The sequence below is a fragment of the Acartia tonsa genome, unplaced genomic scaffold (genome assembly GCF_053477335.1).
Source record: "Acartia tonsa isolate MP-2025a unplaced genomic scaffold, ASM5347733v1 sca3, whole genome shotgun sequence".
Taxonomy (NCBI): domain Eukaryota; kingdom Metazoa; phylum Arthropoda; class Copepoda; order Calanoida; family Acartiidae; genus Acartia; species Acartia tonsa.
In genome coordinates this window covers 50,001-57,500 of record NW_027649597.1, presented here as the reverse complement: position 1 = coordinate 57,500, position 7,500 = coordinate 50,001, and the positions used below count along the sequence as shown (strand labels likewise).

Below are 7,500 nucleotides of genomic sequence, written 5' to 3'. Positions count from 1 at the left end.
AGCACTCTGGACTCTGAATCCAGCGATCCGAGTTCAAATCTCGGTAGGACCTGTCTCTTTTTCTGTTTGTTCGTTTGTTTTCGTCTGTCAGGCCACTTTTTCTTTTTGAAATGCTATGCTGCTGCGTTTCCGCTTGGGTCGCCAAGAACATAGCACAGGCCGTGATAGCTCAGTTGGGAGAGCGTTAGACTGAAGATCTAAAGGTCCCCGGTTCGATCCCGGGTCGCGGCATTTTGTTGAACTGTTTGTTTCGCTTCATTTTTCCTGTATCTTGGGCAAAATGTGAGCAGTGAAATCTTTCAGAGGCCTTCTTTTGACAGTTGGGTTGGTCAAAAAAGTTGAGGCACCACCGAGATTCGAACTCGGGATCTCCTGTTTACTAGACAGGCGCTTTAACCAACTAAGCCATGGCGCCCTTTCTGCTGGTGGGTCCATGAGTGTGCACCTCATACTCGTTGCAGCTAAGTGGGAAACACACCAAAAGGAATGGTCGCCCAACGTGGGGCTCGAACCCACGACCCTGAGATTAAGAGTCTCATGCTCTACCGACTGAGCTAGCCGGGCTGCTTGCAAACCTGTGTGAAGTGGCAAGCTAAGCTAATCCAAGTTATTCTACTGTATGAGAATGCCGCCAAATGTGCCCCCATCAATGGATTGCAGTCGTGGCCGAGTGGTTAAGGCGTCTGACTAGAAATCAGATTCCCTCTGGGAGCGTAGGTTCGAATCCTACCGACTGCGGATAACATTTTGCCCTTCTCTCCATAGGTCATGGGCTGTTTGGGGGGTTACAAAGAGCCACAAATTGTCCTTTCCCTATGTGCCAGCAACGTTGGTTCAGTGGTAGAATGCTCGCCTGCCACGCGGGCGGCCCGGGTTCGATTCCCGGACGTTGCAGCAATTCATTTTGCAAGAACCTGAACCAGAATAGCAAGAGTTCCAACAAACAACATTCAAATGAAATCCGCTTGTCACTGGCGTACTCAAAGATGGAAAATATTTAGTTTTCGAGTACCAATCCTTGCCAGAATAATGCCAGGAAATGCGCAGCAATCGCGTTAACAAGATCCAAAATAAATTGCACTGAAAAAACCTATACTTTTTTCCCATTTTCAAAGTTTGAATTCTGTTGAATTAACTATTGTCTAAGGGATTTATGCATTCTATCGCTCAAGAGGACAGCTGCTGACCTCCAGTGTTCATGGTTAAGTCAAATACACGTTAAAGGTAAAAATTTGCCCCAAACAAAGTATTTTAATGTAATGTACTAGAAAAATAATTTGTTTAACTTAAATCTAAGTTTCAAAATTATTCTATTTTTCTAACCCATTGAGAGACTTTTTTTATGTGCTTTTTGGGAAAATTTTTATGTTTAATATGCATTTGACTAAGCCATGTACACTGGAGGTCAGCAGCTCTCCTTCAAGAATAGTTATTTAACAGAATCAAACTTTAAAGATGAGAGAAAAGTACAAATAAGTATTTTTTTCTGTTGATTTAATGGTATCTGTGCATACAATAGGCAACACCCAAATTTCCCTTTTTCATAAATTTATCTTGAAATATAAAGACATCCCAAAACTGATGGATTGGACTTGTAGAAGGAACCAATTGAGTATCTTAGGTCGAAAAAGGTTTGTGTTTTGAGCATTTGTGACCAAGTAGTGGCCAAACAGTGAGGAAACATATAAAAAGACTTTAGAAGTCCGAGATATTATTTTTTTGTTTTATTGAAACCCAAGAAAAAAATATGATTTTATTAACTTAAATTCATAAAGAGATTTTTATTATTTTACAACGATTGCAATAGATGAAGCATATTTATTATTAATGCACAGATAAAACATAGATGTGAAACAACAATATGAAGGCAGCACTTCATGAGATGGACTTGATTCGAGTAATAGTTGAAAGAACAGCTCAAATTAACTCTCATGAAAAAAACTAGAAACCTTCAGTTTAATTCAACTAATGAGATTTCATGTATGCTCCGATGCGATTCATTTATTGGCTCAATCAGACATTACCTCTCTTTCTTAGTATCTTTATTTTGAAAACAAAAAATTAAATCTTGAATATCTTTATTCCTCCCCAAAATTTTAGGTTCAGTTAATCATTTTTACCAACTATGAACCAGCGGTTGGTTTTATGTGTTATTTATATGGACAGAAAGGTCTGATATGAATTAGAAAACTGTGCAACATCCAGAGAAACATCTGAATCATGTTGGTTTCAATGCCAGACTTTATTAAAGCAGTCAAAGTTACATCAAGTGTATTAAATCACTGTTGACTTAACCTAACCGGGCGGCCAAATGGTCTAGGGGTATGATTCCTGCTTTGGGTGCAGGAGGTCCCGGGTTCAAATCCCGGTTTGGCCCTTGATTTTTCTTTCTTTTTTTTTCTGGATGCAAGGTTGCAATGTGCTAAACCAAAAAAAGTTTCACCTAAGGGGACACTCGGAGTTGAACCAAGGACCTGCCGGACTGCAGCCGGATGCTCTACCACTGAGCTATATCCCCGTGTGCGGTGAAACAAGCAAACAATTGTGGTCAATCTTAGCTCTGCGTTTTGATGGCGATACTTCCTTGAGTGGGAGGGTGGCAGTTGCAGAAAATTAATGCCAAAAGTTGTTTGTCAGAAATGGGATTCGAACCCATGCCCTCATCGAGGACCAGAATTCTCCAGAGCCTACTCCGTATTGCAGAGCAAGGATTATGCCTTGAGTCTGGCGCCTTAGACCACTCGGCCATCCTGACATCTTACTGGCTGGCAAAACAGTTTGCAACCCATCTGGGGATCGAACCCAGGACCTTTGGATTAGAAGTCCAACGCGCTATCCTCTGCGCTAATGGGTCGTGTTGGGGTGCGGGGACACATTTGTGGTCCCTGTTGACGTCTGAAATAAAGAAAAGAGAACAGAACAGAAGAAAAGAATTGGGTTTTAGCAGAGCGTAGTTTCGATCTACGGACCTCTGGGTTATGGGCCCAGCACGCTTCCACTGCGCCACTCTGCTATCCTTGTCTGGTTGAGTCAAACATTTTATGTATATTTGGTTTGCTGCCAAAATAGAGCAGCACGCACACACAATGGACAGGAAAAAGGAGTTTGTCAGCTGTGAGATTCGAACTCACGCCCACAGAAGTGGACTGCGACCTGAACGCAGCGCCTTAGACCACTCGGCCAAACTGACTGTTGACTCACGGTGTAGGCAGCCACAAGCAACAAGCTATGCAAATACACTATATCAATGCAAAGTTTTTAGTCCAACAACCGTGTGTAGGCCCGTTAGCTCAGTTGGTTAGAGCGTCGTGCTAATAACGCGAAGGTCACGGGTTCGATCCCCCTACGGGCCATACTCCTTTTAATTTGCTGACAAAGTGATTTAAGTGCACGTCTGTGCAAAAGGGTAGCGCCCGAGCAGGGGCTCGAACCCTGGACCGTTAGGTTAAAAGCCTAACGCTCTACCGACTGAGCTACCCGGGCTCAATGGTATTGGAGGTAAATTATGTAACCAAATTGCCTTCTATCATAAAGCTGGAGCGATGAAATGCATGTCTCTCAAGCTGTCCTGTCAAAAAGTTGCATTCTCCCCGACCGGGAATCGAACCCGGGCCTTCCACGTGACAGGCGGAGATCCTCACCACTAGACTATCGAGGAATGGATAGACGCCAGGGAAAATGAAAAAAATTAAGCAACATCATGTCCTGGCTTTCTAATGTCGGTTACACTCGATGCTGACACCGATGTCGTTGAGCATTGGTGTTCAAAGCTAACACCGTGTTCGTGTTCCGATGGAAAATATGAAAAAAAGGACGAAAAAGGTTAGTTCCTTCGAGCCGGATTTGAACCAGCGACCTATGGATATCTGCTCGCAGAGTAACAACTACAGTCCACCGCTCTACCAACTGAGCTATCGAAGGTAGCTGTCGGGTGAGGAATTGCTTTGTCAATTTAACCACAGTTGCTGTGCGACCTTTTGATTTCCCAAGACAGAAGATTCAAATACTTGCTTTCGGACATCAACAGCAAGAAGGGGATGTAGCTCAGATGGTAGAGCGCTCGCTTAGCATGCGAGAGGTACGGGGATCGATACCCCGCATCTCCAAGCAACATTTTGCCATAGCTCATGAAACCTGTTCATCATGTATGGAGACAAACAAATGATTGACCCCAGTCTGCCTAGGGGACGGAGATACAATCAAAACAAAAACAAACCGAATAACAGCCACTTCAGCCAACAATAATTCTAAAGTGAGGAAAAAGCTTTGGCAGCGGTGGGATTCGAACCCACGCCCTCGAAAGGACTGGTGCCTTAAACCAGCGCCTTAGACCGCTCGGCCACGCTACCCCTAATGCCCTGAAGCCGACTGCTTGTCTTGTAGTACCTTGTGCTTAATCCCTACGCCATCGCAGCAGAAAAGGATTGACTCATTCCGTTGCATTGCCCATCATCAATGTCTACGGCCATACCATGTTGAAAGCACCAGTTCTCGTCCGATCACTGAAGTTAAGCAACATTGGGCCAAGTTAGTACTTGGATGGGTGACCGCCTGGGAATACTTGGTGTCGTAGGCCTAAACTTTCGTTTTCCTTTCCATCACTACACGCATTAGACATATTAAGATCAAAATGAAGTCTGCCCCCGGTGAGGCTCGAACTCACGGCCTTCAGATTATGAGACTGACGCGCTGCCTACTGCGCTACGGAGGCTTGGTGATCTCTGTTGCACAATTTGGAAGCAGTATTGGCCAATTACGGCACATACCATGGCTTAAAAATTCAGCTCTGCGTCAGCCGGGAATCGAACCCGGGTCAACTGCTTGGAAGGCAGCTATGCTCACCACTATACCACTGACGCTTCTTCATGACATGGGCTCCCACAATACCATCCGCCAGTTCCAAATTCAAAGTCACGATGTGACAGGGAAAGGAAAAAATTGTCACTGCCGTGACCAGGATTCGAACCTGGGTTACTGCGGCCACAACGCAGGGTCCTAACCACTAGACGATCACGGCTAGAGACAGTGACAAAGGCACAAATGTTCTAGTGTACATACCACAAAGGCCAGCCTTTTCCGTGATTTCATAACATCCCACCTTAGTTGGCACTATACCACAGAGTTTCCGTGGTGTAGCGGTTATCACATCTGCCTAACACGCAGAAGGTCTCCGGTTCGATCCCGGACGGAAACATGATCCCACGTGGTCTAACGGCTAGGATATCTGGCTTTCACCCAGGAGGCCCGGGTTCAACTCCCGGCGTGGGAAATCTTTTTCTTCTCTAAAAACTGCTGAACCACCAGGATCTCATTCTTTCATGCAAACATCAAGGGCTTCCCAAGTTTCGGCCTGACTCCTCCTAGTTGACGAGGTGGCCGAGTGGTTAAGGCGTTGGACTGCTAATCCAATGGGCTCTGCCCGCGTGGGTTCGAATCCCATCCTCGTCGGAAGTTTTGTTCAATTATTGCCTTTTCTTCTCTCGAGAAATTCGATGCTATACCAACTCAACTACACTTGGACAAGCGCACAAGAGGGGGGAAAAAAGTTTTCCGTTACCGGGAATCGAACCCGGGCCTGCTGGGTGAGAGCCAGCTATCCTAACCACTAGACCATAACGGAAGGATGTATGATGTGTTTAGCAGTGCAAACTTAAACAAAGCATTTTCCAAACTGGCTTTCTCAATTGTACAATTATTTAACCATGTTGGCATATTTCTCAATTATTTCGATACCAGCATCATCAACTTGCCTCCGTGGCGCAATCGGCTAGCGCGTTCGGCTGTTAACCGAAAGGTTGGTGGTTCGAGCCCACCCGGGGGCGCAGACACCTTTTTCTTGTTGAGCGTAGCAATCAACGTGAACAAAACATAAGTATTGGCAGCTAAACAAACATATTGTCCATGTATCTGTGTATGCAATGTCATGCCATGTGTCTCAGTCATACACATTTAGTCTGTTCAAAGATAAAAATCCGATCTCGGCAGGATTCGAACCTGCAATCTTCTGATCCGTAGTCAGACGCGTTATCCGTTGCGCCACGAGACCCTGTAGTACACCGTTGGGACAGATCCATACCACATTTGCTACAACTCAATATTTCAAACAAAGAATTTGCCTCTCTACCAGCAAGGTTCCTTAGTGTAGTGGTTATCACGTGTCCTTCACACGGACAAGGTCGCCGGTTCGATCCCGGCAGGAACCAAACAGTCTGTTTTTTCTTCTTCTTTCTTGAAGGTCCTCGTTCAAAGGTGAGTCTCCTTCCGCAGGCATGTCAAATAAATACCCACACGCACTGTTACCACTCAACAGCTGGCTCGTTGGTCTAGGGGTATGATCCTCGCTTAGGGTGCGAGAGGTCCCGGGTTCAAATCCCGGACGAGCCCACTTGCTTTTTGGATTGGTCATGTTTGGCCCTAATTTCAGGGTTTCTGCAAATATGTTCCAGTTGTTTTACCTTTTTCTTTTCAATGGGAAAACGATTGGAAAACTGTACGTGCATCTTGACATCGCTAGATGTGAAGGTCCTATGGTGTAATGGTTAGCACTCTGGACTCTGAATCCAGCGATCCGAGTTCAAATCTCGGTAGGACCTGTCTCTTTTTCTGTTTGTTCGTTTGTTTTCGTCTGTCAGGCCACTTTTTCTTTTTGAAATGCTATGCTGCTGCGTTTCCGCTTGGGTCGCCAAGAACATAGCACAGGCCGTGATAGCTCAGTTGGGAGAGCGTTAGACTGAAGATCTAAAGGTCCCCGGTTCGATCCCGGGTCGCGGCATTTTGTTGAACTGTTTGTTTCGCTTCATTTTTCCTGTATCTTGGGCAAAATGTGAGCAGTGAAATCTTTCAGAGGCCTTCTTTTGACAGTTGGGTTGGTCAAAAAAAGTTGAGGCACCACCGAGATTCGAACTCGGGATCTCCTGTTTACTAGACAGGCGCTTTAACCAACTAAGCCATGGCGCCCTTTCTGCTGGTGGGTCCATGAGTGTGCACCTCATACTCGTTGCAGCTAAGTGGGAAACACACCAAAAGGAATGGTCGCCCAACGTGGGGCTCGAACCCACGACCCTGAGATTAAGAGTCTCATGCTCTACCGACTGAGCTAGCCGGGCTGCTTGCAAACCTGTGTGAAGTGGCAAGCTAAGCTAATCCAAGTTATTCTACTGTATGAGAATGCCGCCAAATGTGCCCCCATCAATGGATTGCAGTCGTGGCCGAGTGGTTAAGGCGTCTGACTAGAAATCAGATTCCCTCTGGGAGCGTAGGTTCGAATCCTACCGACTGCGGATAACATTTTGCCCTTCTCTCCATAGGTCATGGGCTGTTTGGGGGGTTACAAAGAGCCACAAATTGTCCTTTCCCTATGTGCCAGCAACGTTGGTTCAGTGGTAGAATGCTCGCCTGCCACGCGGGCGGCCCGGGTTCGATTCCCGGACGTTGCAGCAATTCATTTTGCAAGAACCTGAACCAGAATAGCAAGAGTTCCAACAAACAACATTCAAATGA

At 45.7% G+C, this 7,500-nt stretch overlaps 29 non-coding genes across 29 annotated transcripts in view; 16 read left to right on the top strand and 13 right to left on the bottom strand.

Annotated features, from left to right (window-relative positions):
- Positions 1 to 52, top strand: part of TRNAQ-CUG (transfer RNA glutamine (anticodon CUG)) — a 72-nt gene extending 20 nt beyond the window's left edge. The window contains exon 1 of the tRNA in view: positions 1 to 52. This exon is cut by the window's left edge and continues 20 nt beyond it. This is a non-coding gene — a tRNA (tRNA-Gln).
- A 106-nt stretch (positions 53 to 158) lies between these two features.
- TRNAF-GAA (transfer RNA phenylalanine (anticodon GAA)) lies at positions 159 to 231 on the top strand. Its single transcript has one exon. It is a non-coding gene; the product is annotated as a tRNA-Phe (tRNA).
- A 110-nt stretch (positions 232 to 341) lies between these two features.
- TRNAT-AGU (transfer RNA threonine (anticodon AGU)) lies at positions 342 to 415 on the bottom strand. Its single transcript has one exon. It is a non-coding gene; the product is annotated as a tRNA-Thr (tRNA).
- A 76-nt stretch (positions 416 to 491) lies between these two features.
- Positions 492 to 564, bottom strand: TRNAK-CUU (transfer RNA lysine (anticodon CUU)). Its single transcript has one exon. It is a non-coding gene; the product is annotated as a tRNA-Lys (tRNA).
- A 92-nt stretch (positions 565 to 656) lies between these two features.
- TRNAS-AGA (transfer RNA serine (anticodon AGA)) lies at positions 657 to 738 on the top strand. Its single transcript has one exon. It is a non-coding gene; the product is annotated as a tRNA-Ser (tRNA).
- Positions 739 to 2,305: 1,567 nt separating this feature from the next.
- TRNAP-UGG (transfer RNA proline (anticodon UGG)) lies at positions 2,306 to 2,377 on the top strand. Its single transcript has one exon. It is a non-coding gene; the product is annotated as a tRNA-Pro (tRNA).
- A 69-nt stretch (positions 2,378 to 2,446) lies between these two features.
- On the bottom strand, positions 2,447 to 2,518 carry TRNAC-GCA (transfer RNA cysteine (anticodon GCA)). The gene has a single exon. It is a non-coding gene; the product is annotated as a tRNA-Cys (tRNA).
- Positions 2,519 to 2,631: 113 nt separating this feature from the next.
- TRNAL-CAA (transfer RNA leucine (anticodon CAA)) lies at positions 2,632 to 2,755 on the bottom strand. Its single transcript has 2 exons — positions 2,718 to 2,755; positions 2,632 to 2,676 (listed from the first exon to the last, which is right to left on the bottom strand). It is a non-coding gene; the product is annotated as a tRNA-Leu (tRNA).
- Positions 2,756 to 3,106: 351 nt separating this feature from the next.
- Positions 3,107 to 3,190, bottom strand: TRNAL-CAG (transfer RNA leucine (anticodon CAG)). The gene has a single exon. It is a non-coding gene; the product is annotated as a tRNA-Leu (tRNA).
- Positions 3,191 to 3,279: 89 nt separating this feature from the next.
- Positions 3,280 to 3,353, top strand: TRNAI-AAU (transfer RNA isoleucine (anticodon AAU)). Its single transcript has one exon. It is a non-coding gene; the product is annotated as a tRNA-Ile (tRNA).
- A 475-nt stretch (positions 3,354 to 3,828) lies between these two features.
- On the bottom strand, positions 3,829 to 3,921 carry TRNAY-GUA (transfer RNA tyrosine (anticodon GUA)). The gene is made up of 2 exons: positions 3,885 to 3,921; positions 3,829 to 3,864 (listed from the first exon to the last, which is right to left on the bottom strand). It is a non-coding gene; the product is annotated as a tRNA-Tyr (tRNA).
- A 112-nt stretch (positions 3,922 to 4,033) lies between these two features.
- TRNAA-AGC (transfer RNA alanine (anticodon AGC)) lies at positions 4,034 to 4,106 on the top strand. The gene has a single exon. It is a non-coding gene; the product is annotated as a tRNA-Ala (tRNA).
- A 161-nt stretch (positions 4,107 to 4,267) lies between these two features.
- Positions 4,268 to 4,349, bottom strand: TRNAL-AAG (transfer RNA leucine (anticodon AAG)). The gene has a single exon. It is a non-coding gene; the product is annotated as a tRNA-Leu (tRNA).
- Positions 4,350 to 4,457: 108 nt separating this feature from the next.
- Positions 4,458 to 4,576, top strand: LOC145310516 (5S ribosomal RNA). The gene has a single exon (XR_013876570.1). It is a non-coding gene; the product is annotated as a 5S ribosomal RNA (ribosomal RNA).
- A 211-nt stretch (positions 4,577 to 4,787) lies between these two features.
- Positions 4,788 to 4,859, bottom strand: TRNAG-UCC (transfer RNA glycine (anticodon UCC)). The gene has a single exon. It is a non-coding gene; the product is annotated as a tRNA-Gly (tRNA).
- Positions 4,860 to 4,945: 86 nt separating this feature from the next.
- TRNAH-GUG (transfer RNA histidin (anticodon GUG)) lies at positions 4,946 to 5,017 on the bottom strand. Its single transcript has one exon. It is a non-coding gene; the product is annotated as a tRNA-His (tRNA).
- A 104-nt stretch (positions 5,018 to 5,121) lies between these two features.
- On the top strand, positions 5,122 to 5,194 carry TRNAV-AAC (transfer RNA valine (anticodon AAC)). Its single transcript has one exon. It is a non-coding gene; the product is annotated as a tRNA-Val (tRNA).
- A 3-nt stretch (positions 5,195 to 5,197) lies between these two features.
- TRNAE-UUC (transfer RNA glutamic acid (anticodon UUC)) lies at positions 5,198 to 5,269 on the top strand. Its single transcript has one exon. It is a non-coding gene; the product is annotated as a tRNA-Glu (tRNA).
- Positions 5,270 to 5,366: 97 nt separating this feature from the next.
- On the top strand, positions 5,367 to 5,448 carry TRNAS-GCU (transfer RNA serine (anticodon GCU)). Its single transcript has one exon. It is a non-coding gene; the product is annotated as a tRNA-Ser (tRNA).
- Positions 5,449 to 5,548: 100 nt separating this feature from the next.
- On the bottom strand, positions 5,549 to 5,620 carry TRNAE-CUC (transfer RNA glutamic acid (anticodon CUC)). The gene has a single exon. It is a non-coding gene; the product is annotated as a tRNA-Glu (tRNA).
- A 128-nt stretch (positions 5,621 to 5,748) lies between these two features.
- On the top strand, positions 5,749 to 5,822 carry TRNAN-GUU (transfer RNA asparagine (anticodon GUU)). The gene has a single exon. It is a non-coding gene; the product is annotated as a tRNA-Asn (tRNA).
- Positions 5,823 to 5,973: 151 nt separating this feature from the next.
- Positions 5,974 to 6,046, bottom strand: TRNAR-ACG (transfer RNA arginine (anticodon ACG)). Its single transcript has one exon. It is a non-coding gene; the product is annotated as a tRNA-Arg (tRNA).
- Positions 6,047 to 6,130: 84 nt separating this feature from the next.
- TRNAV-CAC (transfer RNA valine (anticodon CAC)) lies at positions 6,131 to 6,203 on the top strand. Its single transcript has one exon. It is a non-coding gene; the product is annotated as a tRNA-Val (tRNA).
- Positions 6,204 to 6,312: 109 nt separating this feature from the next.
- TRNAP-AGG (transfer RNA proline (anticodon AGG)) lies at positions 6,313 to 6,384 on the top strand. Its single transcript has one exon. It is a non-coding gene; the product is annotated as a tRNA-Pro (tRNA).
- A 137-nt stretch (positions 6,385 to 6,521) lies between these two features.
- On the top strand, positions 6,522 to 6,593 carry TRNAQ-CUG (transfer RNA glutamine (anticodon CUG)). The gene has a single exon. It is a non-coding gene; the product is annotated as a tRNA-Gln (tRNA).
- Positions 6,594 to 6,699: 106 nt separating this feature from the next.
- Positions 6,700 to 6,772, top strand: TRNAF-GAA (transfer RNA phenylalanine (anticodon GAA)). Its single transcript has one exon. It is a non-coding gene; the product is annotated as a tRNA-Phe (tRNA).
- A 111-nt stretch (positions 6,773 to 6,883) lies between these two features.
- TRNAT-AGU (transfer RNA threonine (anticodon AGU)) lies at positions 6,884 to 6,957 on the bottom strand. The gene has a single exon. It is a non-coding gene; the product is annotated as a tRNA-Thr (tRNA).
- Positions 6,958 to 7,033: 76 nt separating this feature from the next.
- TRNAK-CUU (transfer RNA lysine (anticodon CUU)) lies at positions 7,034 to 7,106 on the bottom strand. The gene has a single exon. It is a non-coding gene; the product is annotated as a tRNA-Lys (tRNA).
- Positions 7,107 to 7,198: 92 nt separating this feature from the next.
- TRNAS-AGA (transfer RNA serine (anticodon AGA)) lies at positions 7,199 to 7,280 on the top strand. The gene has a single exon. It is a non-coding gene; the product is annotated as a tRNA-Ser (tRNA).
- Positions 7,281 to 7,500: the final 220 nt, after the last annotated feature.